Source organism: Ambystoma mexicanum, chromosome 10 (assembly GCF_040938575.1).
Source record: "Ambystoma mexicanum isolate Mex_15411 chromosome 10, UKY_AmexF1_1, whole genome shotgun sequence".
Taxonomy (NCBI): Eukaryota; Metazoa; Chordata; class Amphibia; order Caudata; family Ambystomatidae; genus Ambystoma; species Ambystoma mexicanum.
The window spans coordinates 139,333,499-139,358,802 of NC_090932.1; positions in this window are offsets into that span (position 1 = coordinate 139,333,499).

Genomic DNA, 25,304 nt, shown 5'->3' on the forward strand with positions numbered 1-25,304 from the left:
CACATTTCTGGTCCGCAAGTGTTCCCCGAATGGGGAGTGCGCAATGTGTTAAGGTCAGATAATGGCACATACTTTTATAATGCATTGTTTAAGGAGATTACTGGACTGCTTGGCATTAAAGACTGGATGTGTACGATATTTCTCCCCAGGACAATGGTATTACAATTTTTATTTTACATAAATAAACATGAACATGAATAATCCAATAAACACATAGCCAATCAATTCAATGTAAATAATCAACATATCACAACCAATTTAAAAATACACATCAATGTACTAAAAATAAAACCGGTTGAAGAAGAAGAAAAAGAGGAAAGAAAAAAGAGAAAAAAAAAAAAAAAAAGGAAAGAGAAAGGAAAAAAGAGAGCAAATGCAGGAAATAAGGACTAAGAATACTAATTGCATGAACCATACAACAAATTCAATAATAAAACAATCAATGCACATCCTATAGATGTCATACAGCACAACATTGTACAAGGATATGTATATATTGTCCCAGATCAAAGTTCTGCTTTATTCATAGGCATCAAGAAAGCAGCCCCAAATGTTCCAAAACTTGTCAATGTCATCAGTGAGTTTGTAAATAGCTCTTTCATATGTTGAAATTGTAAGAAGCTCCTCCACCCAATCATCAATGTTGAAAGAATTACTCGATTTTCAGGACCTCAAAATGAATTTTTTAGCAATCATACATGCACGTAGCAGCCAAACTTTCTTTCCAAAGTCAATTTCCTCCAGAAGAGAATCATCGCCTAAAATCAATAATGAGGCATTCATGGGGATTGCAATGTTTAAGACCAAGCTTAATCTCTCACACACCTTTTCCCAGAACTGCATCATTTTAGGACAGGACCAAATCAAGTGACTCAGAGATCCTCTAGAACATTTACATTTCCAGCAAAGATTGTTGTCTAAAAGTTGTCTCCTGAATAGTTTCTCCGGCGTCCAATAGGCCCTAAACAACAACTTTGTTTGAGAAGCTCTGAGGGACCAATCCAAACTCACCAAACGAGTGTTCTCACAGCACCTTCGCCAACATCTGAAGTTCACATCTTCCCCCAATTCCTCCGCCCACAGAGCTGGTAATCTCGGATCACCTTTCCGAGTAGCTTTTATGATACTATACATGGTAGAAGCAGGGTGAGATGCACTGAGGCATACAGTTATAGCTGCCCAGGCTGGACTCTGAACAGTCAATTGTGGCACCTCAATACAAGCTGAAATAATAATCTTCAAGTTCCGATATTCGCAAATGAGCATTTCGTCATATCACACCTCTGGCCAAGCTGAGTGAACGTTAACCAGTTCTCCCCATCAAACAAATCTCCAATGTATTTGATACCAGCCACAAACCATTCCGTCCAAAACAGTGTTTTGCCCTGATACTTCAAGGCTGGATTATTCCATATGGAGGCATCTGGATGTAAATATGGATCTGCACCCACACGGATTGAGAGTTCACACCAGCAGTCTTGCAAAAATGAAGTAAGGGCGCTGATTTTTCTAGATTTATTCCTTCGAGTGGTCAGCAGAGCTCTCGGGTCTAATTGGGATACAGCACTGCATTCCCAAGATAAGAGGTCAAAATGCTCAGACTGTACATCTCCAGAGTCAATAACTTTGCACAAATGTCGAGTGGAAAAGGATAAATGGTAGTCTGAGAAATTAGGCAAATTCATTCCCCCCAATTTCAATGGGAGTTGAAGTTTCCAGATTGCAAGTCTCGGAGGCTTCCCATTCCAAATAAAGTTCTGCATAATCCTATTGACCTCCTTAAAGATGTTTCCTGGTATCTTAGTGGGTAGCATGCTCAGCAAGTAATTTATCCGAGGAGCCAGGTTCATCTTCAAACAGTTGATTCTGCCCCATGTCGATAACTTTAAAAGACTCCACCTCATCAAATCTGATTTTAGAGTCGGAAGAATCTGAGCAAAGTTAATGGCAGGTAACTTCACAGGACAATGGGGTTGTGGAGAGAATCAAGAGACTGCTAAAATGTAAACTATATAGGCTTTGCACCAAGTTAAAGAGAAACTGAGTGTGTTACCTACCCTTGGCCATCTTCAGTTTGCACAAACAGCCCAGCAAGGACCACCATTTATTGCCCCACGAGGTGGTAACTGGTTGTCACATGTACACACCAATATATCCCATCAGAAGACCATCAGATTTGTACAGGGCAGCAGCTGTTCTAGGTGATGAGTTTAAAGTTTATTTAACAACCGTAACGTGCCCCATTAAATGTATTTCTTGAGTGATTGCACCTCCCAGACCAGAAGACATGCCATGCTACACTGCTGAAATCATAACTGAATGACCACCCACTCAACCTCTGCTGCCAGGAGAACGTATCTAGGTTTGGTCCTTTGTCCGTAGGTGGAACAGCCCCAGGTCCTAGAGACTATCCAAACTGGTCTATTACACTCCGCTTGCTGTCAAAGTAAAGGGCCTTCGGTACCAGATACACTTGTTCGACTTTTAAAAGGCCACTTCAGACACTACACCAGCACCTTAATAATTGGCATTGAGCATCTACCTCATTCCCCTTTCCTACTGCCATAGCTCAAAGTTCAGTTTCACGTCCTCCCCCAATATGTACACATGCAAAAAGCTGCTACAACTCTTTATACATCCAGGCACTATCTTGTGCTTGCATTTATACATATCTTTTTTCTCCCTCTGTTTATCGCGCTCTCTCTCTCTCTCCCCCCCTTCTCTTTTGTGTGATTACATTTTTCCTTTCAGATGCATCGACAGCATAGAACCAGTGCCCTCAGATAACTCAAATTATGAGCATATTGCTCCAACATTTGCTAAGAAGAGATCTCACATCCAAGCCTGCGTCACAGCAGCATCCAACAACTCAGCTGAACTCTTTAAAATCTGCAAGGAGTTGGCGAATCCTGCTGCAGCCTAAACTTCTCCTGTCCCCTCCCAGACCCTCTTCACAGCCCTTGCCTCATTTCATCACTTAAACCCAGGTCATCCTGCCATGCTCTCCTCCTCTCCATCCGTCTCCTCCTTTTCTGGCCCTCCTGTGGCCACCTCTCCTCCTCCCTTCTCCTCCTTTCCCTTGTTCACCCCTGACAACATTTCTAGACAAGTCTGATCTATGAAATTCTCATCAAAAAAGGTTCTTCCCTGTTTTTCCAAAACTATCAAGGACCACATTGACACCCTCGCTCCAGTCTTGGCTGATTTCTGCAATCACTCTTTCTTTCACCACAGGAGCCTTCCCCTACCCTCTGAAGCAGTCCCTTGTGCACCCCCTTCTTAGTAACCCTTCTGCTGATCCCTTCTGTCCGGCCAACTATCATCTGATCTCAATTACTCCTTTCCTGGGCAAACTCCTGGAAAATCTGGCCTTCTCCCAGCTTAATCCTCACAATGAATCTGTTGGTTTTCTCCTTGACCATCAGTCTGGCTTCAGAGTGGCCAGAAGCACGAAGACTGCTATTGTGAACATCTGTGAAAACCTGCTCTCAAACCTCGATTCTAACCTTCCTTCTGTTCTCATTCTCCTTGATCTTCCTTCTGCTTTCGAGACGGTCAACCATGCCATCCTGCTGAACCGGCACCGTGATAACCTGGGTATCACTGATGAGGCCCTCGCATGGCTAACTTCCTTTCTATCTGATTGACCCTCCCAGGTCCAACTAGGGTCCTGCATCTCCTCTCTCTCTCTCTCTCTCTACCTGTGGTGTTCCCCAGGGTCTATTCTTTCTCCCTGGCTTCTCAACCAATGCCTGGCACCTCTTGCCCACCGCATAGCCGCCCTCTGCTCCAACTTTCAGTGTTATGGAGATGACACTCTGCTCTCTTTCAGGCACCTGTCAGCCGCCTCTACTCCTCTCATTCCTGACTGTCTTTCCGAAATCAGGAGTTGTGTGCCAACAATGAACTCTGCCTTAATGCCAGTAAGACTTCGATCCTCCTCATCGGAATACCAGCTGCCTCCGTCACTCTCACTCTCTGGCTGCCCACCGTGGGCACTCTTCCTGCTCCTACCTGTGAGGCTAAGAACCTCAGGGTCATCTTGGACTCCACATTCCCCTTCCCTTCTCACATCTCTGACATCTCTAAGAACTCAAACTACCAGCTGCACCTCCTCAGAGGTATTCATCCATTGCTCACTTTCCCCCAGATTGTCATGATCACTGTCCCAAACACACAAACCCTGCACCCCCAGGTGACCGAGGCAAGGAGAAATGCCATACTTAATTGTCCTTTTGGGACAATCAAGCACCGGGGACCCAGCTGGACTCAGTCCTGGGGCCTTTGGTGCCAGGCTCATGAATGAATATGAGCAAAAACATTATTTTGGTGTAAAGTACTTTATTACATTCACAGGAACTATTCACATGCATTCAGTCCGGGTGTGGCTGCTGAAAAACTGGGTAGCACGTGCAACATCATTTGGGAGTGGCAGGGTGTGGCTGGAAAGCCAAAACTAAGGGGGCGTGGCTGGGGCTAGGCTATATAAGCCCGCCCAGCCTTCATGCAAGCGCTTTGCGTTATTCTTCTATAAGGCAGCGTAACGCTCACCGCTGCTTGGGTGCAGATTCACCTTGGAATCCAGCTCCAGTGATTTAACTTACCTGGAATCTGTTCGCTTCTGCAACCTCGCTACTTACCAGGGAACCTGTTTCTCCGGCAGCTCCTCTACTCACCTTGGGACCAGTTCCCGCCTGCAAACACCTCAGCAGTGCCTGGCACTCACCTTCCATCTCCGGACCTCCCAGAAAGCGAATCCTGGCCGCGACACTGCAGCTCGCCGCTTAGCTCATTCGTGGATGGCACCTGTAAGGAGAAACAACAGACAAAGGTTAGTCCTTACCGAAAACATTCAGTTTATGGTCGAGCTCATTGCAAACCTCGCGCTTACCCTTAAACCAGCTCTCACCTGTGGTCGGAACATCGCAGATCCTTTTTTCTTCATTCTGGCCACATATCAAGCTCCAAATCACTGCTGGGCCGCACTTTCGCCAGTGGATAGAAAGTGGTTAAAACGCGCAGATCATAATGTGTTGAGGACAATACTACAATATTTTAAAGCAAGAAAAGACTTTACAAAAAAACGAAAGACACCATTACCAAGTGGCATCGTTGCAGCTGGACGAGACTACCACTTCAGAGGCCAGTGAAGTAACTCGGCCCATATACAACGCGCCCCTGCTGGAAAAAGTAGGACAGATAGCTCATCATCCATTAATAACAGGTGAGCCTATGGGACGGCGCATGCTCACCACTCTGTGGGAAGAAGAGTTTGAGGGACACCGATAGGTGTACTCACGTTCTCTCATACCCATGCAGGAGCAGTTCTACCGATCACCACAGACAGCAGCATATCTGCAGAAGGGGAGGCCTGACCAGGGTGATCCAAATCCAGGGAGGGCTGCAACCATGACCCAAAGCCCCCGCAGAGACCAGGTGAGCGTAACACAGATGCTCACTGTCTCCAGAGATCTGGTCCTCTCTAGGCTGGACTACTGCAACAGCCTCTTTCTTAATATTCCTGTCTCTACTCTCTGTCCTCTACAGCTCACCAGGAACAGGACTGCGAGACTTGTCCTTGGCCTCAAGCCCATGGGTCCTATCTCTCCAGCACTGACATCTCTTCACTGGCTCCCAGTGGTGGCACGGATCATGCTCAAGACCCTTTGCATTGTCCACAAGGCTTTCTGGGGCCTGGGACCTCATTACCGCCAACTCTCTCTTCCTAAAAACCTGCCTTCTCAAGCTCTCCACTCCTCCACCTCCAACTCTGTGAGAGTCAGTTGATTTTCCAAGCAACGAGCTGGGGGCAGATTTCTTTTTTTGGCTGTGGCCTCCCCCAGCAACAGCCCCCCTGCCTCTTTGATACTTGAACCGAACCATCTCTAGTTCCAGAAGCAACTCAAGACCTTTCTCTTTCCTTCTGCCTTCTCTCTTCCGCTCCCTTGCTGATCACCTGCCAGATTCATGCACTGGTCAACTGGTCATCCTCTGAATTTGGGCCGAGGTCCCTGTGTGTCCAACTGCAATCCCACGCTGCCTCTTGGCTCCCCTGCACTTGTGGTCTGTATCTGGAAACCTACAGTCCCCTCTCTTGCACTTATTTGCCATCAGTTGGCTGTACTTATGAGTACCTACACTTACCACCTGTTGGCTGCACTCTTGTTGTTCTCCTTGTCCTGCACTTCTCCACCCCACCATCCTTGGCACTTCTCCCATCCCCACTTCCCTGCTCTTGCTTGATCTGAATGACACAAGACCTAGTAAGATTGTTGTTTTGTCTCCCTTTTGTTTACCCCTTTTGTCTTGTCACAGCTAGACACACTTGTGTACGGGCGCCTCACAAATGCCATATCATATCATAACACCTTAAAACCACTCCATACATGTTAGAAAGCGTTATGACTTTGATTTTAGGTCTAGATTTTTCTAGTCATATATGTTTGCTATGTATTGTGTAGCTATTGCTTTTGCCATTTCCATGGTTATCTTGGGAATTTATTTAGTGAGTATTTTTATATTAGAGGGAAATATGAAAGGGGGAGGGCAAGAGGAAATCATAACTTTACTGTAAATAGTGTTTCACGTACAGCATCAGACAAAACTAAACATCCCACAAAAGTAAAGGAGTATTTATTGGTCCGAGTGCCTAATCCACAAGTGAATGTATCATTCCCAAAGTACAACCTCATGCCCCGAAATGGTAAGACCCCAACCCCTCCAGCTGGAATATAAGAATACATTGCTAGATCACTGTTGTTTTCCAAATTTACCAACCCTGCTGCTGTACATTATGCAATTACAATCATAAACGGATATAGAGGGGGACCTACACGTACAAAGAGACAAGCACAAAAGCAAAAATATGATGCACATGGTGTTCTTTGCTTAGATGCTATAGAAGTTGTACGTCATCCTGATCTGTCTAACAGTTGGTATACTGATATGAGTGTGGTGGGAAGAAACTTAATGAATGGAAGCTGTTATGTGTGTTCATTGATATCACATGCGTCAAGGGTACCCACGGTCCTAGTGCCACAGGATGTACCAATTCTAGAGGAACAATACCTGGTACATCTTGCACTGTTTAGGCTCAGAGGCACTTTCCAGGCACACAATGTAAAACTCAAAGTGGTGGACACAGATCGCCTGTAATGCAACAACATTAAAAAAGCAACCAATGCCTAAAGAGACCCTATTTTGTAATAGAAGGACTAAAATACTTCAATAATAAATGGGAATAAACAACAGTGAGTTGCATTGTGGAGGGCCTCATGGGATACGAAGAAGGGGTCTAGCAAAGGTGGAAGCGGCATGTACACAATTCTGGACTGAACACATCACAAAACTAACATGGATTGAAGCAATGGAGAAAAAAGTACAAGTGCACAGAGAAGACAAATATGAACTTTGCTTTTACAGTGCTGGAATGATACCTGTAGGATCCAATGAACATTGCAACAAAACTCTACTAATTCCTGATCTCAAGAAAGGCATTGCGGCAGAGATTGATTACTACTGGGTGTGTGGCCAACAAGCTTAATTGCACCTCCCACCATCATGGAGGAGCTATTGTTCACTGGCCACACTGCACTCAGTGCTACTTTTATTCCCAGAAGCACACCTGCAAGGGGGATAACAGAAGCGTTTGCCCCAGCCCCTTGACAACCTCTGAAGAAGAAACAAGAAACACATTGCCAGCACCACAGTTTTTCATCTCTTTATTCACGAAAGAAAGCGTGAACATGTAAAAAGGAAGAAGAGGTTCTACCTGTCCCAATACTCAGCAACCCTGCTCAGCAAAATACCAATGGAATACCGGTTATTTATCAAAGCAGAGACATTTTTTGCCTCATTGATGCTGCTTGCGGTGCAAGCAGCGTCCAATGCCAACTGACACCGAACAAGGATTCAATGTCATAAAAAAGAACTCCATGCCCTAAGACAGAGGACAATGCAGAACAGGTACGTCCTGGACATGCTTACTGCCAAGGTAGGAGGCATGTGCAAGAAAATGGGTGATTCCTCATGCACATTCCCCCCCGCCCCCAGGATGCTGAGAATGGCTCACCGTCACACATCATCGAGGCAATACACAACTTTGGGGTAAGCATCAAGATAGAAGCTGGAATTCAGGCTAAACACTGGTTCGATCTGGCATTTTCTTGGGCCCCACCCTGGCTGGGGGCGATAGTGAAGATGCTGGTGCCTGTCATCTTTTTTATTTTGGTCATTTTTTGCACATGTCAGATGAGACTCTGATGTTGTGCCAAAGCAGTGCCAAACAGAGCAATGATGATGGTCATGGTTGGGGTAATGCCCAGAGAACCTTGTGGTACCACATAGAGCGGTACCCAGAGAGATGACCCAAACAAACCACGTATGGTTGAGATTTACCACCTCGTACATCCCCTGGCACTGTCACCATACCCCTACTCAAAATGGAGAATTACATTGAACACTGGGTTGACCTAGCTGGTGATGGAAGTTGCATTTACATGACATGTACTCCAGAAAAATATGACCAGGCTGGGGAAAGCTTGCGAGAGGTGTGCAGAGAATGGGTCGCAATTAAAGATTCACCACCATACATAGAGGCTAAGAGGCTAGAAGAAGAGAAATCCAGAAGGAATGCTGAAGAATAGAGATGAACCCTGGGGGAACCTATTTAGGAGTCCATTACTGAAGAAGTATCGAAAGGGGGTAATGTTGTGAGAAGACAGTGATACCGAATAAGACACAAATGATAGAAGACACATTCGGGGAGCAGGGTGGAGGAGGGCACATACAAAAGAGGGGTGAAAAGTCACTGTAGTGCATAAATTAGAAGCTATAGATGAATCACAGATGTGAACGCCATCTTATACAAATGGCAGCCATCCTAGAACATAGGCTCAAGCGCGGCAAATAGTATTAGGTGCTCAAACATTAGGTCCCTTGCTTGAGCGCGAACAAACCCCTACCCTGGCCAGGTCCCACACAGCCCATGAAATGCTTGATTGTTCCAAAAAAGTTACAAGCCCTCTCACACAGGAAAGGATGCGCCCTGCAAGATCATGAGAAGGAAGCATCATGCCTCTTGGCAGTACCAACCCCCAAGACAGATAACAAGGCCCCCTTCCCCCAATGATCTCAGCACAAGAAATACAAGTTTAGAATGCTTTTATCCTGAAGCACCCCGCATGCCACAGTATCATCCAAACCCAAACTACCGACCATACACCCCCAATCGATCACTAAGATCAGAAGCAAGGCTATCGCGTCTTCACAACTAGGTCACGTGATTTGTGCAACAAAGTGCAGAGTAGCAACTAAATTATAGCCGAAATCTAAGGTGGAGGACCTTGGGAGTTGCTGAGTGAATGAGTGAAGCATGTGAGTTAGTGTGACATCTACCGTCCAACAGTCCATTGATATGTCTGCCTAGTGTGACGTCATGAGTGACGCTGTTTGTAGTTATAGGATACTGCACGTGCTCCCAGAGCTCAGAGCGTTCTCGTGCAGCAGAGTCCTTTGTTGATGTTTTTTTGTTTTGTGGAAATCAACACTTTGGAAGTCTATCTTGGGCCTTCTTCCCTAACAGGTTGTATTTTTTCTGGTGTGAGCATACACGGGGCGTGCCTTAGAAGTCTTATATCCACTCTCTATAATGCTCTCGTTCTTTCTATAAATGAAAAGTTGCTTTATATAATTTTGCTTAAAGCGTCCTTCCTTCTCTCCCCTCCATGCTTTTTTTGCCTGTCTAACCAGCTTTTTCTTAGCATACAGATTCTCCTTGTACCAAGGTTTTTTTGGTGGCCAGATTAAGAGGAATAGTTTTCTTTATAGCAGGGGCCACCTGGTTTACCACATTCATTAGGCTTCTGTTAAAGATATCTAAACAGGAAGCAGGGTTGCTAAATTGAGAATCTTCCCATCGAGGGACTGTGTTTGAATGGAAGGTCTTGGAAAAAATAATAAATGTAAGATTTGACCAGTTGTGTGTGTCCTGCACCAGTTTAGATGCATTAACACTAATAAATGTGAATGATCCACGAAAATCATGAAAAAGGGTAACCTGACACATTTTCTCCTAATAATACTGCGCTTCTTCATGTCTTTAACATGTGGTGTGCAACAACATTACATGTTAAACTGTAAGATAACGGCAAATACACAAAATACAGAAAACAGAATATTATTGGATGTATGTTCACATGTTTTGTGATTTACTTTACCTGCTATACGAGTGACATGCACGCCTGCTATGACTGGGAAATCAGTATTGAGGTCACTCCAGTATGGTCATAATAGGATTTAAAAATACCTTAAGGTATTATATGATAATTCTCAATTAGCTTAACAAAATAAATGAGGGATGCAATAAAACATCCATATCATCTGGGTGTTCTTATCGAAGAACGGTCATTGTTTAAAAGGTGTGTGGCTTGCCAGCCATCTCACCATGGTGATGGCAGTGATAAACCTCATTGATCATTTAAGCGATAGAACCCGAGGACCTGCCACCTGCAAATGATGCTTTGCAGATGGCATTTACTAATGGATTCCTACAGAATCTGCCTACATTTAGCTGGTGTTAAATGGTGGTGGATTCCATGTGAATTCATTTATTTTGAACCTGCATGAAAAACACATGTAGAGGAAAAATGAAGAGCACTTAAAAAACGGAGAAGGAAAGCACAACAGATGAGCAAACTCTGATTAGCATGCCTTGTCCGCCTTGTGAGCATTTGAAAATTGAGTGGTGCAGAAAATTAAGGGGTAAAAGCATTATAATTTCCTTGTTTGACTTCATTTTCTGCACAGCCTATTGTAAAGTGACCCGTAAGGCGTGACGTTACTCCTTCAGTTTACCAATTCAGGAACTGTTTAATCACTTTGAAGGCACGGAAGGAATTTAAAGCGCAATTAACAGTTTTACTCTGCTTGCCTTCTCCATTTTAAAAATGCATTTTGTTTCGCGACTGCATGAGATGTTCAAGCAGGTGCAAAATAAAAGGATTCCAGTAGATTCCACCTCTAATTAACACCATAGAAAAGCAAATGGATTCCATAGAAATCCATTGTAAATGCTGTCAACTATTCTTAATTTGGACAGTGGAGGCCATTTTACCTATGTTTACTCTTCACTTTTATAATCCATTTTGGGGGGGAAAAATGAAATTCCTTGCAGGGAACTAACAGCACTGCTAATGTTGTTGGTCACCTACCTGTAATTTACACTTTTAATAAAATGCCCCCCCCCCATGTGTGTGTGTTACATAGATTGTGGAATGTAGTTTGTATATCAATCAATCACTCAATGAATATGCTTTTTTCAGTGATTAGTCATAAAAGCAGCAACAGAGAAAAGCACGCTATTGACTAGGTTCATGCCCTGGGTTTATGCCATTAATTCCTTAAAGCATTAATAGTAACCATTTTTTATGCAAAAGCAGTTACCATATAAGTACTTGTACATACGTGAGCAAAAGGACCAAAAACTAATGAACACAAGCACAAAATGAAAATACTCATGATCATTTTAGTCCTGAAAAATCCTGAATCAGAATCTTTGGCACATACATTCTATGTTTTCAGCGAATCCTATTTTTTATTATGTCTTCAAGTTCTCTCTTCTAACCACCGGAGGGCACCAAAGCCGCATATTATAGCATTCACAAGTTCCTTGTGTCGAGATAAATGTTAGTCTATACAATGCATCGTGATGCCGTTATTTATCAAACCATTGATTAATGTATCTACAAGTCACAGATTCTCGAAACACGGAAACAAAAGGCAACCTATGGAGAGAATGAACCTGTTTCAGAACTGCTTGGGCCGAATCATGTCTTTGCTGCTGCAACACTCTGCGTTCGAAAATGCAGATGGAGACTTTTGATATGACATGTCTAATAAATGTGAATGCTGACATAAATTGTGTTGAATCTTTAATGATTGTTTGTTTCAATTTAATGTACATGTTACAGGGCAAAATGTGCTTGCATACATGGCGTAGTTCTTTAAAGCTGATATTTTCCTAAGCACTTTAAATGTTAATTTGTGGATCGATTTATTACAATCGCGGTGCTTTTATCAGCTTGGGAAATAGGAAGATGCGAGGAAATTAATTGGCCACGCTTGTCCTCCACCCAAGGAGTGGGGGATTTGCATTGATTGTGAGTCTTAAACTGGTACATCACCAGAATGACAGAGGGACAGGCTCATAAATACTCTAAAACCATCCCAAGAGTGAATGCACATGAAGAGTTGGCGTCTATTCTGGTTGTGTCAGAATCATCAGAGGCTATCAGGAAGGTTTGGCGTCGCTTCCGGTTGTGTTAGAATCATCAGAGGCTATCAGGAAGGGTTGGCGTCGCTTCCGGTTGTGGTAGAATCATCAGAGGCTATCAGGAAGGGTTGGCGTCGCTTCCGGTTGTGGTATAATCATCAGAGGCTATCAGGAAGGGTTGGCGTCGCTTCCGGTTGTGTTAGAATCATCAGAGGCAATCAGGAAGGGTTGGCGTCGCTTCCGGTTGTGGTAGAATCATCAGAGGCTATCAGGAAGGGTTGGCGTCGCTTCCGGTTGTGTTAGAATCATCAGAGGCAATCAGGAAGGGTTGGCGTCGCTTCCGGTTGTGTCAGAATCATCAGAGGATATCATGAAGGGTTGGCGTCACTTCCGGTTGTGTGAGAATCATCAGAGGCTATCATGAAGGGTTGGCGTCATTTCCGGTTGTCGGTTCTGGTTGTGTCAGAATCATCAGAGGCTATCATGAAGCTATCATGAAGGGTTGGCGTCGCTTCCAGTTGTGTCAGAATCATCAGAGGCTAACATGAAGGTTTGGCATCGCTTCCGGTTGTGTCAGAATCATCAGAGGCTATCATGAAGCTATCATGAAGGTTTGGCATCGCTTCCGGTTGTGTCAGAATCATCAGAGGCTATCATGAAGGTTTGGCGTCGCTTCCGGTTGTGTCAGAATCATCAGAGGCTATCAATAAGGGTTGGCGTCGCTTCCGGTTGTGTCAGAATCATCAGAGGCTATCATGAAGGGTTGGCATCGCTTCCGGTTGTGTCAGAATCATCAGAGGCTATCAGGAAGGTTTGGCGTTGCTTCCGGTTGTGACAAAATCATCAGAGGCTATCATGAAGGGTTGGCGTCATTTCCGGTTGTCGGTTCTGGTTGTGTCAGAATCATCAGAGGCAATCATGAAGGTTTGGCATCGCTTCCGGTTGTGTCAGAATCATCAGAGGCTATCATGAAGCTATCATGAAGGTTTGGCATTGCTTCCGGTTGTGTCAGAATCATCAGAGGCTATCATGAAGGGTTGGCGTCACTTCCGGTTGTGTCAGAATCATCAGAGGCTATCATGAAGGGTTGGCGTCATTTCCGGTTGTCGGTTCTGGTTGTGTCAGAATCATCAGAGGCTATCATGAAGGTTTGGCATCGCTTCCGGTTGTGTCAGAATCATCAGAGGCTATCATGAAGCTATCATGAAGGTTTGGCATTGCTTCCGGTTGTGTCAGAATCATCAGAGGCTATCATGAAGGTTTGGCGTCGCTTCTGGTTGTGTCAGAATCATCAGAGGCTATCAATAAGGGTTGGCGTCGCTTCCGGTTGTGTCAGAATCATCAGAGGCTATCATGAAGGGTTGGCGTCGCTTCTGGTTGTGTCAGAATCATCAGAGGCTATCATGAAGGTTTGGCGTCGCTTCCGGTTGTGTAAGAATCATCAGAGGCTATCATGAAGGGTTGGCGTTGCTTCCGGTTGTGTAAGAATCATCAGAGGCTATCATGAAGGGTTGGCATTGCTTCCGGTTGTCGGTTCTGGTTGTGTCAGAATCATCAGAGGCTATCATGAAGCTATCATGAAGGGTTGGCGTCGCTTCCAGTTGTGTCAGAATCATCAGAGGCTAACATGAAGGTTTGGCATCGCTTCCGGTTGTGTCAGAATCATCAGAGGCTATCAGGAAGGTTTGGGGTCGCTTCCGGTTGTGTTAGAATCATCAGAGGCAATCAGGAAGGGTTGGCGTCGCTTCCGGTTGTGGTAGAATCATCAGAGGCTATCAGGAAGGGCTGGCGTCGCTTCCGGTTGTGTTAGAATCATCAGAGGCAATCAGGAAGGGTTGGCGTCGCTTCCGGTTGTGGTAGAATCATCAGAGGCTATCAGGAAGGGTTGGCGTCGCTTCCGGTTGTGTTAGAATCATCAGAGGCAATCAGGAAGGGTTGGCGTCGCTTCCGGTTGTGTCAGAATCATCAGAGGATATCATGAAGGGTTGGCGTCACTTCCGGTTGTGTCAGAATCATCAGAGGCTATCATGAAGGGTTGGCGTCATTTCCGGTTGTCGGTTCTGGTTGTGTCAGAATCATCAGAGGCTATCATGAAGCTATCATGAAGGGTTGGCGTCGCTTCCAGTTGTTTCAGAATCATCAGAGGCTAACATGAAGGTTTGGCATCGCTTCCGGTTGTGTCAGAATCATCAGAGGCTATCAGGAAGGTTTGGCGTCGCTTCCGGTTGTGTCAGAATCATCAGAGGCAATCAGGAAGGGTTGGCGTCGCTTCCGGTTGTGTCAGAATCATCAGAGGCTATCAGGAAGGTTTGGCGTCGCTTCCGGTTGTGTCAGAATCATCAGAGGCTATCATGAAGGTTTGGCGTCGCTTCCGGTTGTGTAAGAATCATCAGAGGCTATCATGAAGGTATGGCGTCGCTTCCGGTTGTGTCAGAATCATCAGAGGCAATCATGAAGGTTTGGCGTCGCTTCCGGTTGTGTCAGAATCATCAGAGGCTATCATGAAGGTTTGGCGTCGCTTCCGGTTGTGTCAGAATCATCAGAGGCTATCATGAAGGGTTGGCGTCGCTTCCGGTTCTGTCAGAATCATCAGAGGCTATCATGAAGGTTTGGCGTCGCTTCCGGTTGTGTCAGAATCATCAGAGGCTATCATGAAGGTTTGGCGTCGCTTCCGGTTGTGTAAGAATCATCAGAGGCTATCATGAAGGTATGGCGTCGCTTCCGGTTGTGTCAGAATCATCAGAGGCAATCATGAAGGTTTGGCGTCGCTTCCGGTTGTGTCAGAATCATCAGAGGCTATCATGAAGGTTTGGCGTCGCTTCCGGTTGTGTCAGAATCATCAGAGGCTATCATGAAGGTTTGGCGTCGCTTCCGGTTGTGTAAGAATCATCAGAGGCTATCATGAAGGTATGGCGTCGCTTCCGGTTGTGTCAGAATCATCAGAGGCAATCATGAAGGGTTGGCGTCGCTTCCGGTTCTGTCAGAATCATCAGAGGCTATCATGAAGGGTTGGCGTCGCTTCCGGTTCTGTCAGAATCATCAGAGGCTATCATGAAGGGTTGGCGTCGCTTCCGGTTCTGTCAGAATCATCAGAGGCTATCATGAAGGGTTGGCGTCGCTTCCGGTTGTGTCAGAATCATCAGAGGCTATCATGAAGGTTTGGCGAAGCTTCCGGTTGTGTAAGAATCATCAGAGGCTATCATGAAGGTTTGGCGTCGCTTCCGGTTGTGTAAGAATCATCAGAGGCTATCATGAAGGGTTGGCGTCGCTTCCGGTTGTGTAAGAATCATCAGAGGGTATCATGAAGGTTTGGCGTCGCTTCCGGTTGTGTAAGAATCATCAGAGGCTATCATGAAGGTTTGGCGTCGCTTCCGGTTGTGTCAGAATCATCAGAGGCTATCATGAAGGTTTGGCGTCGCTTCCGGTTGTGTCAGAATCATCAGAGGCTAACATGAAGGGTTGGCTTCACCATGAAGGGTTGGCTTCACTTCGGTTGACGCTTCGCGTTGTGTCAGAATCATCAGAGGCTATCATGAAGGTTTGGCGTCACTTCCGGTTGTGTCAGAATCATCAGAGGCTATCATAAAGGGTTGGCGTCGCTTCCGGTTGTGTCAGAATCATCAGAGGCTATCAGGAAGGTTTGGCGTCGCTTCCGGTTGTGTCAGAATCATCAGATGCTATGATATAGAGAGACATTCTGAATACTTATGAGACGGTGTGATGTCACGGATGGAGGAAGGAATGAGTAGGGGCTGAAAGGGAAAGCTACGGCAGAAAGAGTAAGAGAGACAGGTCATACATGAGAACCTACATAATGTACCCACACAGATGTGGGAAACATTCACTGTATTTTAGGTACACAGTCCTCCTCCATGTTCAGGCCCCTGGAGTGTGGGTTGGAGATGACGAGTGCAATGTGCAAAGATCATGCAGGCATCCTCGCATGAATGGGAACAGCGGCCAGGGGTGATGTACTCTGCACAACGGGCCAACGATCAAAACAATGAGAAATACGACAGGTTTTGCTAGAGACTACCCTTTGGTATGTTTACCCTTACCCCTCCCAATATTTCACAAGCTTAAAGACACTCTTGGGTCACTCTCCCTTCCATAGAGCCTGATTTATACAAATGTCGTTAATAGGACTTGTCCCATGTTAAATATTGGCTTATTTTCCAGCTACCCTTACCCACGTTCAAAGTAGTTCCACGCATGAAGACAACACAGCTCCAAAAGGCCTTGGGGTTCCCTCCCAAAGGCGACAAAAAAGTTCACAATGTCTTAGGTTTCCTTTCCCCAAGACTTCAGTTTATCCAACTTGCCAACTCATACTCAGCTCAAGTCTATCAATATTCAAAGCCCGTTCCAGATCAGTTGTACAAGCTCTTCAATGGTTTACACAGATGGCTATCTTCTGCATTCACGTCAGCAATCTAATTCCCAAGTGAAGATTCGTTATCTGTACTTTTCCTTGGCTTTCTCAGACACGGGGTCCTCGGTCTAGGCTCAGTGTTTGAACCACATGATCCACCCATTGCAGTTCACGCAACCAATAACTATAGGCGTTCTTGCCCACACATGGTTCTCTGTTACTGCACCTGTGTTATGGTATACATTCCCTTTCGTTTCTCCTTTCCAGTCTCTTGGCTTTGCTACAGTGTGTTCATCCACACAATTCACTCTGTGGTGCTCACTTTCTTTCACCACCTTACTTTCATAAACTTCAGGTAGGTTCATAACTTACTTTTCACTTTATTCAGTAAGATGCTTTCTTTGTCTTTCAGTGTTCATTACGTGTGTTCCAGACATGCTTGCATTCCATTTGTATGCTTATTAAAGCATTCCTTTAGTTTGGTATTCAATAATATTTGTTCACGTTCTTTGACTTATAGTTCAACTTGCTGGTTTTGTTCGATCGACCCCCTCACTTTAGGTTCACTTCCCATTGCACATATATTTGCGTTCATTCGGCAGTAACATTTGCCCTGTAGTAGTCCCAGGAGCACCCTGGTATGAGTTTTCCCTCTGATTCACTCACCGGTCCTTGACGCCTCGATCAGGCATCTACTCTCTTTGTTCATGGTTCTGCTCACACTTCTCTGTAGCTTTGCGATCACTGCTCGCTTTTCGGAAATCTCGCTGTGGGTTGCCGATAGCTGTACTTATCACTCGCGGACATGACAAAACGTGGTCTGCAGCACTGGGGACTCTTCTGTGGGCACCCGATCAAGGAAGCTCTGTCAGCTTTGGCCCTCTCATGGGCAGCTTGGGCCCTGGTGTCACAGTTGCTTCTCGACAATTGCCTGTGTCCTGAACCCCAGGCAGGACCTTCCTCAGCAGCTTCCTTCTTAGCTTGATTTCTCCCCTCTCAGACCCATACCTCATGTCCCAGCTTCTCTCTTGCTGGTTTCCCCTTTCTTACTGGTGACTCCACCTTTTATGCACCTGTGAGCTGTTAACAGGTTGCAGGTGAGAGCTCTTCGGATCAATAGCCTTACTCCAATTATTTATGTTCTTAGGACATGTCTGACCCTTGCAATAGTTTCCAGGCCTCTTCCTCATCTCCGTGCCAGAGTGGTGTAACTGAATGGTAGTGTGCACAACCCCTAGTCGTCTCTTCCTCGTCCCAGTACTAGAGTGGTGTGTCTGAGGGGAAATAAGAGGAAAGGGCTGGCACCAACCTATGATGGTAGGGGGAGGGTAAGATTTGCTATCACAATGGAAAGGGGATACCATGCCTCGCCTAAAGACATCCTCTCCCCACTCCCCAAGGTCTCTCCACCCAGGTGATCCTCTCTCTAATCTGTGGTACGGGACCGGCCCCCTTCATTACGAGAGCGCCGATTACGAGCTTCCCTTTGCGGTACCCGGATCGGACGACTGGTAAAACCAGGCGGCCTTTCCGGGTCCCATGAGGGGAAGAGGGAGGTAATAACGGGAGACTCATAATGTGCCCGTTGTTACCTCCATCCCCATTCCCATTGAGCCCTACGGGGGCTCAAATGGGAATGGGGAATGGTTCCTGCAAGGAGGACTTACCGGGTCTTCCTATGTCAGAATGACCCGGTAAGTCCCCATTGCAGGAAGCCGGTAAATGAGCCCGGTTTGGTGGCAGCCATGTGGCTGATACCTCCATGGCTACCGCCAAACTCATAATGAGGGCCTATGTTTAGTGGTGTTCTACTTTAAGGCAAATATAGTAGGACACCCATGGCGTTAGCAGCGAGTGGCCACAAGGGGTCACTGTAATGAGGCAGGACCGGGACATAGTTCACCGTAGGTGGCACACATCCTTTTAGCCGCCCTGATTATATTCAACAGGGAATTACTTGAATCAATTTTTTTGTAAATACGTAATAAAGTCTCCATATAAAGTCTTTTGGCCGAAACATGAAAGTTCTGTTAATGGTAACCTCTGTGACTCACTTGAAATGACATATGGGCAGGCAGCATGGGGTAACAATAAATAGCGTCCCGCCGACTTCCTGTCTGCTTAAAGTGATTTCCTTTCGCAAGGCAGTTCCATTTCTGGTTTGCATGGAGACAGCTGGATTTTGGTGCACACAAAAACACTGATTCACTGTTGTAACTACGCGGTGACCAAGCATGACTACATTGCTAAGTCAACTAAGTGTGGATTTTAGGTTCCTAGAGTACAAAGCATGCGAGTGCGTTGCAGATATCTGCTGACACTACAGTCTGGTTTATTTTTTGTTCAGTTCTTCTGGAGACAATTTCTGGTGTTTCATCTGTAAATGGCAATGTGGCGCAGGAAACACACATAACGCACCATGCTTTTACAACAGACAAAAAAGGAAATGGATAACTCTGAACCCAGTTGTGTTCACATGAAATCAGTAGAACAAACATCATGCATGGGATTGATTAATTACTGGAAAACCTTAAAAGAGGATAAAACCAGAGACCGTGGCCTCATTACAGTAACTTTGCATCTCGGGCAGTGCTATTTGGCACGATATTAGCACTAGAGCAAAAACGAATATCCACTGACATGATACATACTTGCAAATAGCAATTTTTTGCACTAGTGTAAACTTTCTGTAATAAGGCTCGGGTAGTTTGAGCTCAAACACATGAATGTCTATTGAAATATGATGACCTGTCCATTGTCCTTTATTTTCCGCTTAGCAGTAAATCCTTGAGTTTTCGGTTTACAATATGGCATTTAGTAACCCTAATACTGGGGGTTAACGGCCCAGCAGCCCGAGTTAAAGGCTAGAGTGAAGCAAAGGAGTTTAACGAGGGTACTGGAATGTTACCCCCAGGATAGACCATGGAATGCATACATGCCAACCCTCCCGATTTAGGCGGAAGACTCCCGATTTTTCTGTGAAAAATGTTGCTATTTTTCACGTTCTCCCGCCTAAAATAATCCCCGCCCCAATTCATTCCAATGGGAAACTTTGTCTCCCGATTTCGCCGACGAAATCTCCCTACCAGGTGCCTCGGGATGTTGGCATGTATGGTAATGGGTTACTAACCCATTAGCACCATGGGTTGCCAAACCAGTAACCTGGGTGCTGATTGCGGGTCTTTTCTATGAATGAAATATATGCATCACATCGTCCCGTTCATTCATAGAAAATACTGTTCCATGATGGCCGCCATGGAGATGGAAGACAGGGCTCCTTGCGGAGCCCTGCTTCTATTTTCGTGGCAGCCAGTAAAGGGAGACAGAGAAGCTTTGGCAACGGTAGGCGTCACCGCAACAATCAGGTAAGTAGGTCTGGGGAGGGGAAGTTGGGGATTATTAAAAAGAAGGGAGGGTCGGTAGAAAATGGCAGTGCAGGGTGTGGGAAGCAGCCTGCAGGTTCCATGGAATATGGGCTCAGATTAACGGTTTCAGTCAGAGATCCACGGAACCTGATTGGCTGCTCCCCTGGGTGCTAATGATATGTATTAAGGCTTTAAGTGCCCACATAATTTGGGAAGTAAAACAGTAAAAATTACTTGATGGAATCCAGGGGTGGCAACTTTGTAAGTTCCTAGTGGGACAACATTGGTGGTGCATGTTGTGGGAAGTGACATAATAGGTTCAACACAGTATAAAGGAAAGTACTTATCAGCTGCAAGAGTAGCACTGTAAAAGGGGAGGGGGCTCTTTCTGATATCTGTGAAATAAAACCCATAATCGAATGAATCCATAAATACAGGGGCAGAGGTAAAGATTATCAAATTTAGTGGTAGGACGAAGCATGGTAACTAGGCCTCAAAAGCTTGCTTTTGTAGAAAATGTGTGTTAGCCTTTTGTTTGCAGATAAAGTCACTGAGGCTGGTGATTTAGTACAGAGTCTGCGATTGCAGGCCAGTGCTGAAAGAAGTATACAATGGGTGTTATTTTTTGAGGTCACAGATTACAGCTCGCAGGTTCCGCCAATGAATAATGAATGCATGACCATTTTATAATTCAAAATCACTTGTAAAATACGCTTTTCTAATGATGCTGAAAAGAACCACGACGGTATCAAATTGCCCTGTAGTACAACATTTGTGTAGAAGTGTGTTTTTGGTTCAAGACTGTGGTGGTGACATGGCCGTAAGCACTTGTCATGTGAACTGTGATGCTGGAAATATATTGGAGGGACATGGCCTCCGAATCCTTGTCCTTTATTGCTTCATCATGTATGTTCGTCTTGTTTTCCATGCAGGAGTTCATGTGGGACTCCTGGCGGTGTCACTCTTCCCGTATTTGTTTTGGTGAACAGACCATTGGGATACCCTTATGGCAATCATGGGTGAGAGTACAACCCTGTACTCCTAGTGTGTGTTTTTGGGTACCTGTGTGTGGCCCACAGAGCATGGTACGGGCTGATGGGAGCTCTGTGCTTAATTGACAGTTGCCCTGAGCGTTCTCCATTTTGGGATGCCCAGGCCCTGTCATTGGAATCGGTGGATTCCTGATGGGAAACAAGATGGCCTCTTGCTATCACCTGTTACCTTACTTTTCCCGAGGTCCCGGGAAGCCCTGACTCTGTCCCTTCCCCCTGACTGGCTGTTGGGTGGAAGTTCCATATATGGTGCTATGGGGAAATCCAGGCCAGGCTGGCTGGAGCCTTCCCAATGACTGTATGTTGAGGGCACGCCCCTGGGGTAGGACCTGGGAGAATGGAGTGTGTGACGAATATGCATTCTGTGTTATGGGTGTCTAGTATCTGGTGTTTTACACAATGACTGAGCAGCCCTGCCCAAAACTGGTATGAAGTTTTGGGCAGTAATGCAGTGTGTAGTGCTGAATGGCAGAGTGCTTGTCCGAATCCACATTCTGCGTTGTGAGTGTCTGGATGTAGAAGAATGTCCTGAATGCACTGTGAGCTGATTGGCTGTTTAAATGCACTTCTGAATGAATGGTTGCCTGAGTGTGACCCAGCAGAGTGAATGGGAGATCAACAGTATATCTGGGGGCCTATCACTGCTAGAAATCGTTCAGAAACTGAAGTTGAAACTGATGCTTGATCTCGACCGCCGAGCCCGAAGAAGAAGGTTGACTGCTGTTACGTTCACTGCAATCTGAAAGCCGCCATGATGTCGAGACTGATCCTAGAGAGGCCTGGCTAGGAGACGTCTCCCCGAGCTATGAGGGAACATTGTGCACCGCTAACCTTGGCAGAAGCTCACTGGATGTAAGACCCTTGAAACGCTGCCAACCGGAGACATGGACCGTCGAGGAGAATGAAGAGAAGCACCGGACATTCTGTCCACTGTCGCCGACCAGGGTTCGTAAGTTTGCTATAACCGCTGGAGGCCCGTCGAAGCTGTGTTGCACAGAAATGGGGATGCTCCATTGATTAAGACATTTGAATCCAAGGGCACCTTCACCGCACCGCCGACCGCTTTGTCCCGCCGGGGAGAGTCATGGCCGCTGACACACCGAGGAGTATCCGCGGGTAGGTTTCCTGCCACCCGAAGACTGCAGAGATGCCAAACGACTCCTCGTCCTTGCTGGGCCAAAGTTCTTCATAGACTCTTTTGCAGTAAAAAACTATTGTCATTGAGGTGCCCCGCACGCCTCGTCTTTGCAGGACATCCACGACCGATCATCGATGAGCACGGCCAGGACCGAATTTGCTGCCTTGTCGACATTGTTCACCATTTCTTCGAGGGATCTCAATGATCCGTGGCTAATGCCTTAAACGGAACCACTCAAGAAAGATCCATCGAAGACCCAATGTCGGACTCTGCTATTCCAGGTGCATTGGTGTCGTAGATCCCTTTCTAGGGGGAAATAAGACTAATTGAACAATATATGGACTGGGCTTGTATTATATCTTTATTTACAGGTTGCCCAGGTGGGGGGATCCTCATACAGGACTTGTGGGCTACATTGAGCCACTCAGCAGAATTCACATACATAACCAAGCTGTGCTTCTGCAGTCAACAGCAAAACGGCTTTGCTGGCTCCTTGGAGCACCATTGCATCAGAAACTGTGTTTTTCAGCTGAAAAATGATGGCTGCACCATCTTGCCAAACACCTATTGGGCGAGTTGGAACAGGGAGCACACAAAGAAAGGTGCCAGTGTGTGTTCTTGTGTGCACCAAAAGAAGAAAATTGAAAAACAGCGCTGCTCTGCTGCTTGCTAAAAAGTTCCCATTGAAAAGAGAATATTTTACATGAAAAAAGATGCTGCCCTGACGCTATGTTCAAGTGTTCATCATCACACTACTTTTATCAGTGAGACCCTGCCATGCCCATCCACATTCACATTGTGCTCCAGCAGAAGAGAGCAGTATCCCTGAATGACAGGATGTTGTTCAGAACTGGGAAATCAAAAGAAGTTTTACTTTCAGCCGTGTGGGAAAACACTTGACTTTTGGGCTACAAAATGTCAGAAATTATGCTGAGAAGAGGCCACGCTCTCTGGGCCTATGTCAATTTCAGTGCATCTGTGTTTCAAACAAATTGCTGTATTAAAAAAAACTGACTATGGCTGCAGAACAAAGTGGGAAATTCAGATGGAACCTTTTGAAAGGAACATGCCAGCAGGCTTCATTGCGTGTTTAAATGCACTTTTACAAATAAGAAAAATACCTTTTTTTAAAGTGTATGATGGATAAGGCCCTGCCCTGGCTTAGCAATGTAAAGAGGTTTGTGCTGGGAAACACATCTGGGATCTGTATTCAACAGGCTTGCTTCGGATGCAAAACAAAATAAAATAAAATCAAGAAATAATGGCATTGGCTACACTGGGGAAATCTGCCCAAACACGTTTTCTGCTGGGGGGTTGCTAACAAATAGGAGAGCCCCCCCAAAAGAAGCCACAGTAGATTCTAGGACACCTACCTGTTAAGTGCCTCCTTTGAAAACTTTGAATGGACCAAGACAAAGAACTGTCACATGCTCATCAGACATTTGTCTGGGCTTCAGCTTGAGACAATAGACCTGGGACACCAATGTGTGAAGTGTGGGAAGCGACCATGAACATTCAATAAACTGGGAAACCCCCCTGGCCACCCTAGGCTGAAACTGACAGTTGGTGGTAGCTGAAGAAAAAAATGGTCCCAGTTGAAGGACAAAGGCTGACCATCTGTATCAAAATACTATTGGAGGAATAGACTTTTAAGACTGTTAATTCTGTAACCAGACAGCGCAGAAATGTAAAAGTTGTACAGTTTAAATGTGATTTTTGTGGCTTCTAAACAAGATAGCATGGCCGTCCATAGCATGTATGGGACACAAATGGCAGGAGAATGTAAATCATGGGGATAGTACATATGATGGAACGTAAACATTAATAGGAATATGCCCTATGATAATATGCACACACACCTAAAAGTGTGGGATTTTGGGTGAAACGGTTCTCATTAAAATCGCAAAAAATGATTAGAAGGGCGAAACAATGGTGTACAAATGTGTGAATTGGACTGCCATGCTCTGCGTAAAATATGTAATCTGCCTATGTAATTTGTTAAGATGCCACAACTGTAAAAATGTGCCATTTATGTCAAAACTGGATTTTAGCTAAAGTAAATATGGGATGTTCCTAGGCATTGTAAAGCCACATCATAAAGCTGAGGTTATGTCTCTAACAGTCCATCCAGCTGACAGTAAGGTGGTAACAATCACCCCTGGCCAATCCAGTTGTTAGAGGTGTGCCTAGCTTAAGCCTGCACCACCATATAATTCTATAATGTCATCATGACTTATAAATAAGGGTGGCTGACAGAACTCTAGGACACACTCTCTTTTGAATTTCCAGTGCCTGCGTATCCAGATCCCACCTTCACTCTGCAAGATTCCAGACCCCACTGCCAGAAAAGAGATAGTTGACCCAGGCCTTCCTCTCCAGCTAGAACTACCCTTCAGCACTAAAACCCCATAACAAAACCCCATTAACTTCTGGGAGAAAGAGGAAAGGTGGTTAAGTCCGCTTTGGGATTCTCCAGACCACCTGCTTGCCCTGCTTACCCGCTCCATCCAGCTGAGGCATCGCTGTACCATGACCATACCTTTTTCCAGCTGTCTTTTGCCAGGAGAGCCTGTTGCCGGTGACCAGAACCTTTTGAACCCAGAACCCGGTTGGCTGTCCAAAATTCAAGTGAGGACTATGAGTATTTACCCATCCCATAGAAACACCTAGCCAACCTCATCCTGCTCCTTTTGTCTTTGGTCCACTCTCTAAGCAACCCTATCCATGCCTTGGTAATTTGTCCTACTGTCAGAATTCTCTATGCATCTTGTCCGTGATTCCAAGTGTTAACACCATTCTTTAATTCACCCCATCTTGTAACTCCCTAGCGATAGTTTGATTAAATACATTAATTTTCCCTAATGAACAGAGGTACCCTGCGTGAAGGGTTACAACTGCAGCATAACTTTTATATTCACAGGTGGTGTTCCTTTTTTCTCAGCCATTAAAACTAGTATAAGCAAAATCTGTCTTTTCCTTTCCAAATCGATTTCTCTTTTTAACGGCTTCATTTTTCCAAAACCGAACCTCTTTTTATCTTGCAAATCTCATCCAGTTCTTCAAATATAGCCCTCCTTTCACTTCTATATATCCCTGTGATGTGCAT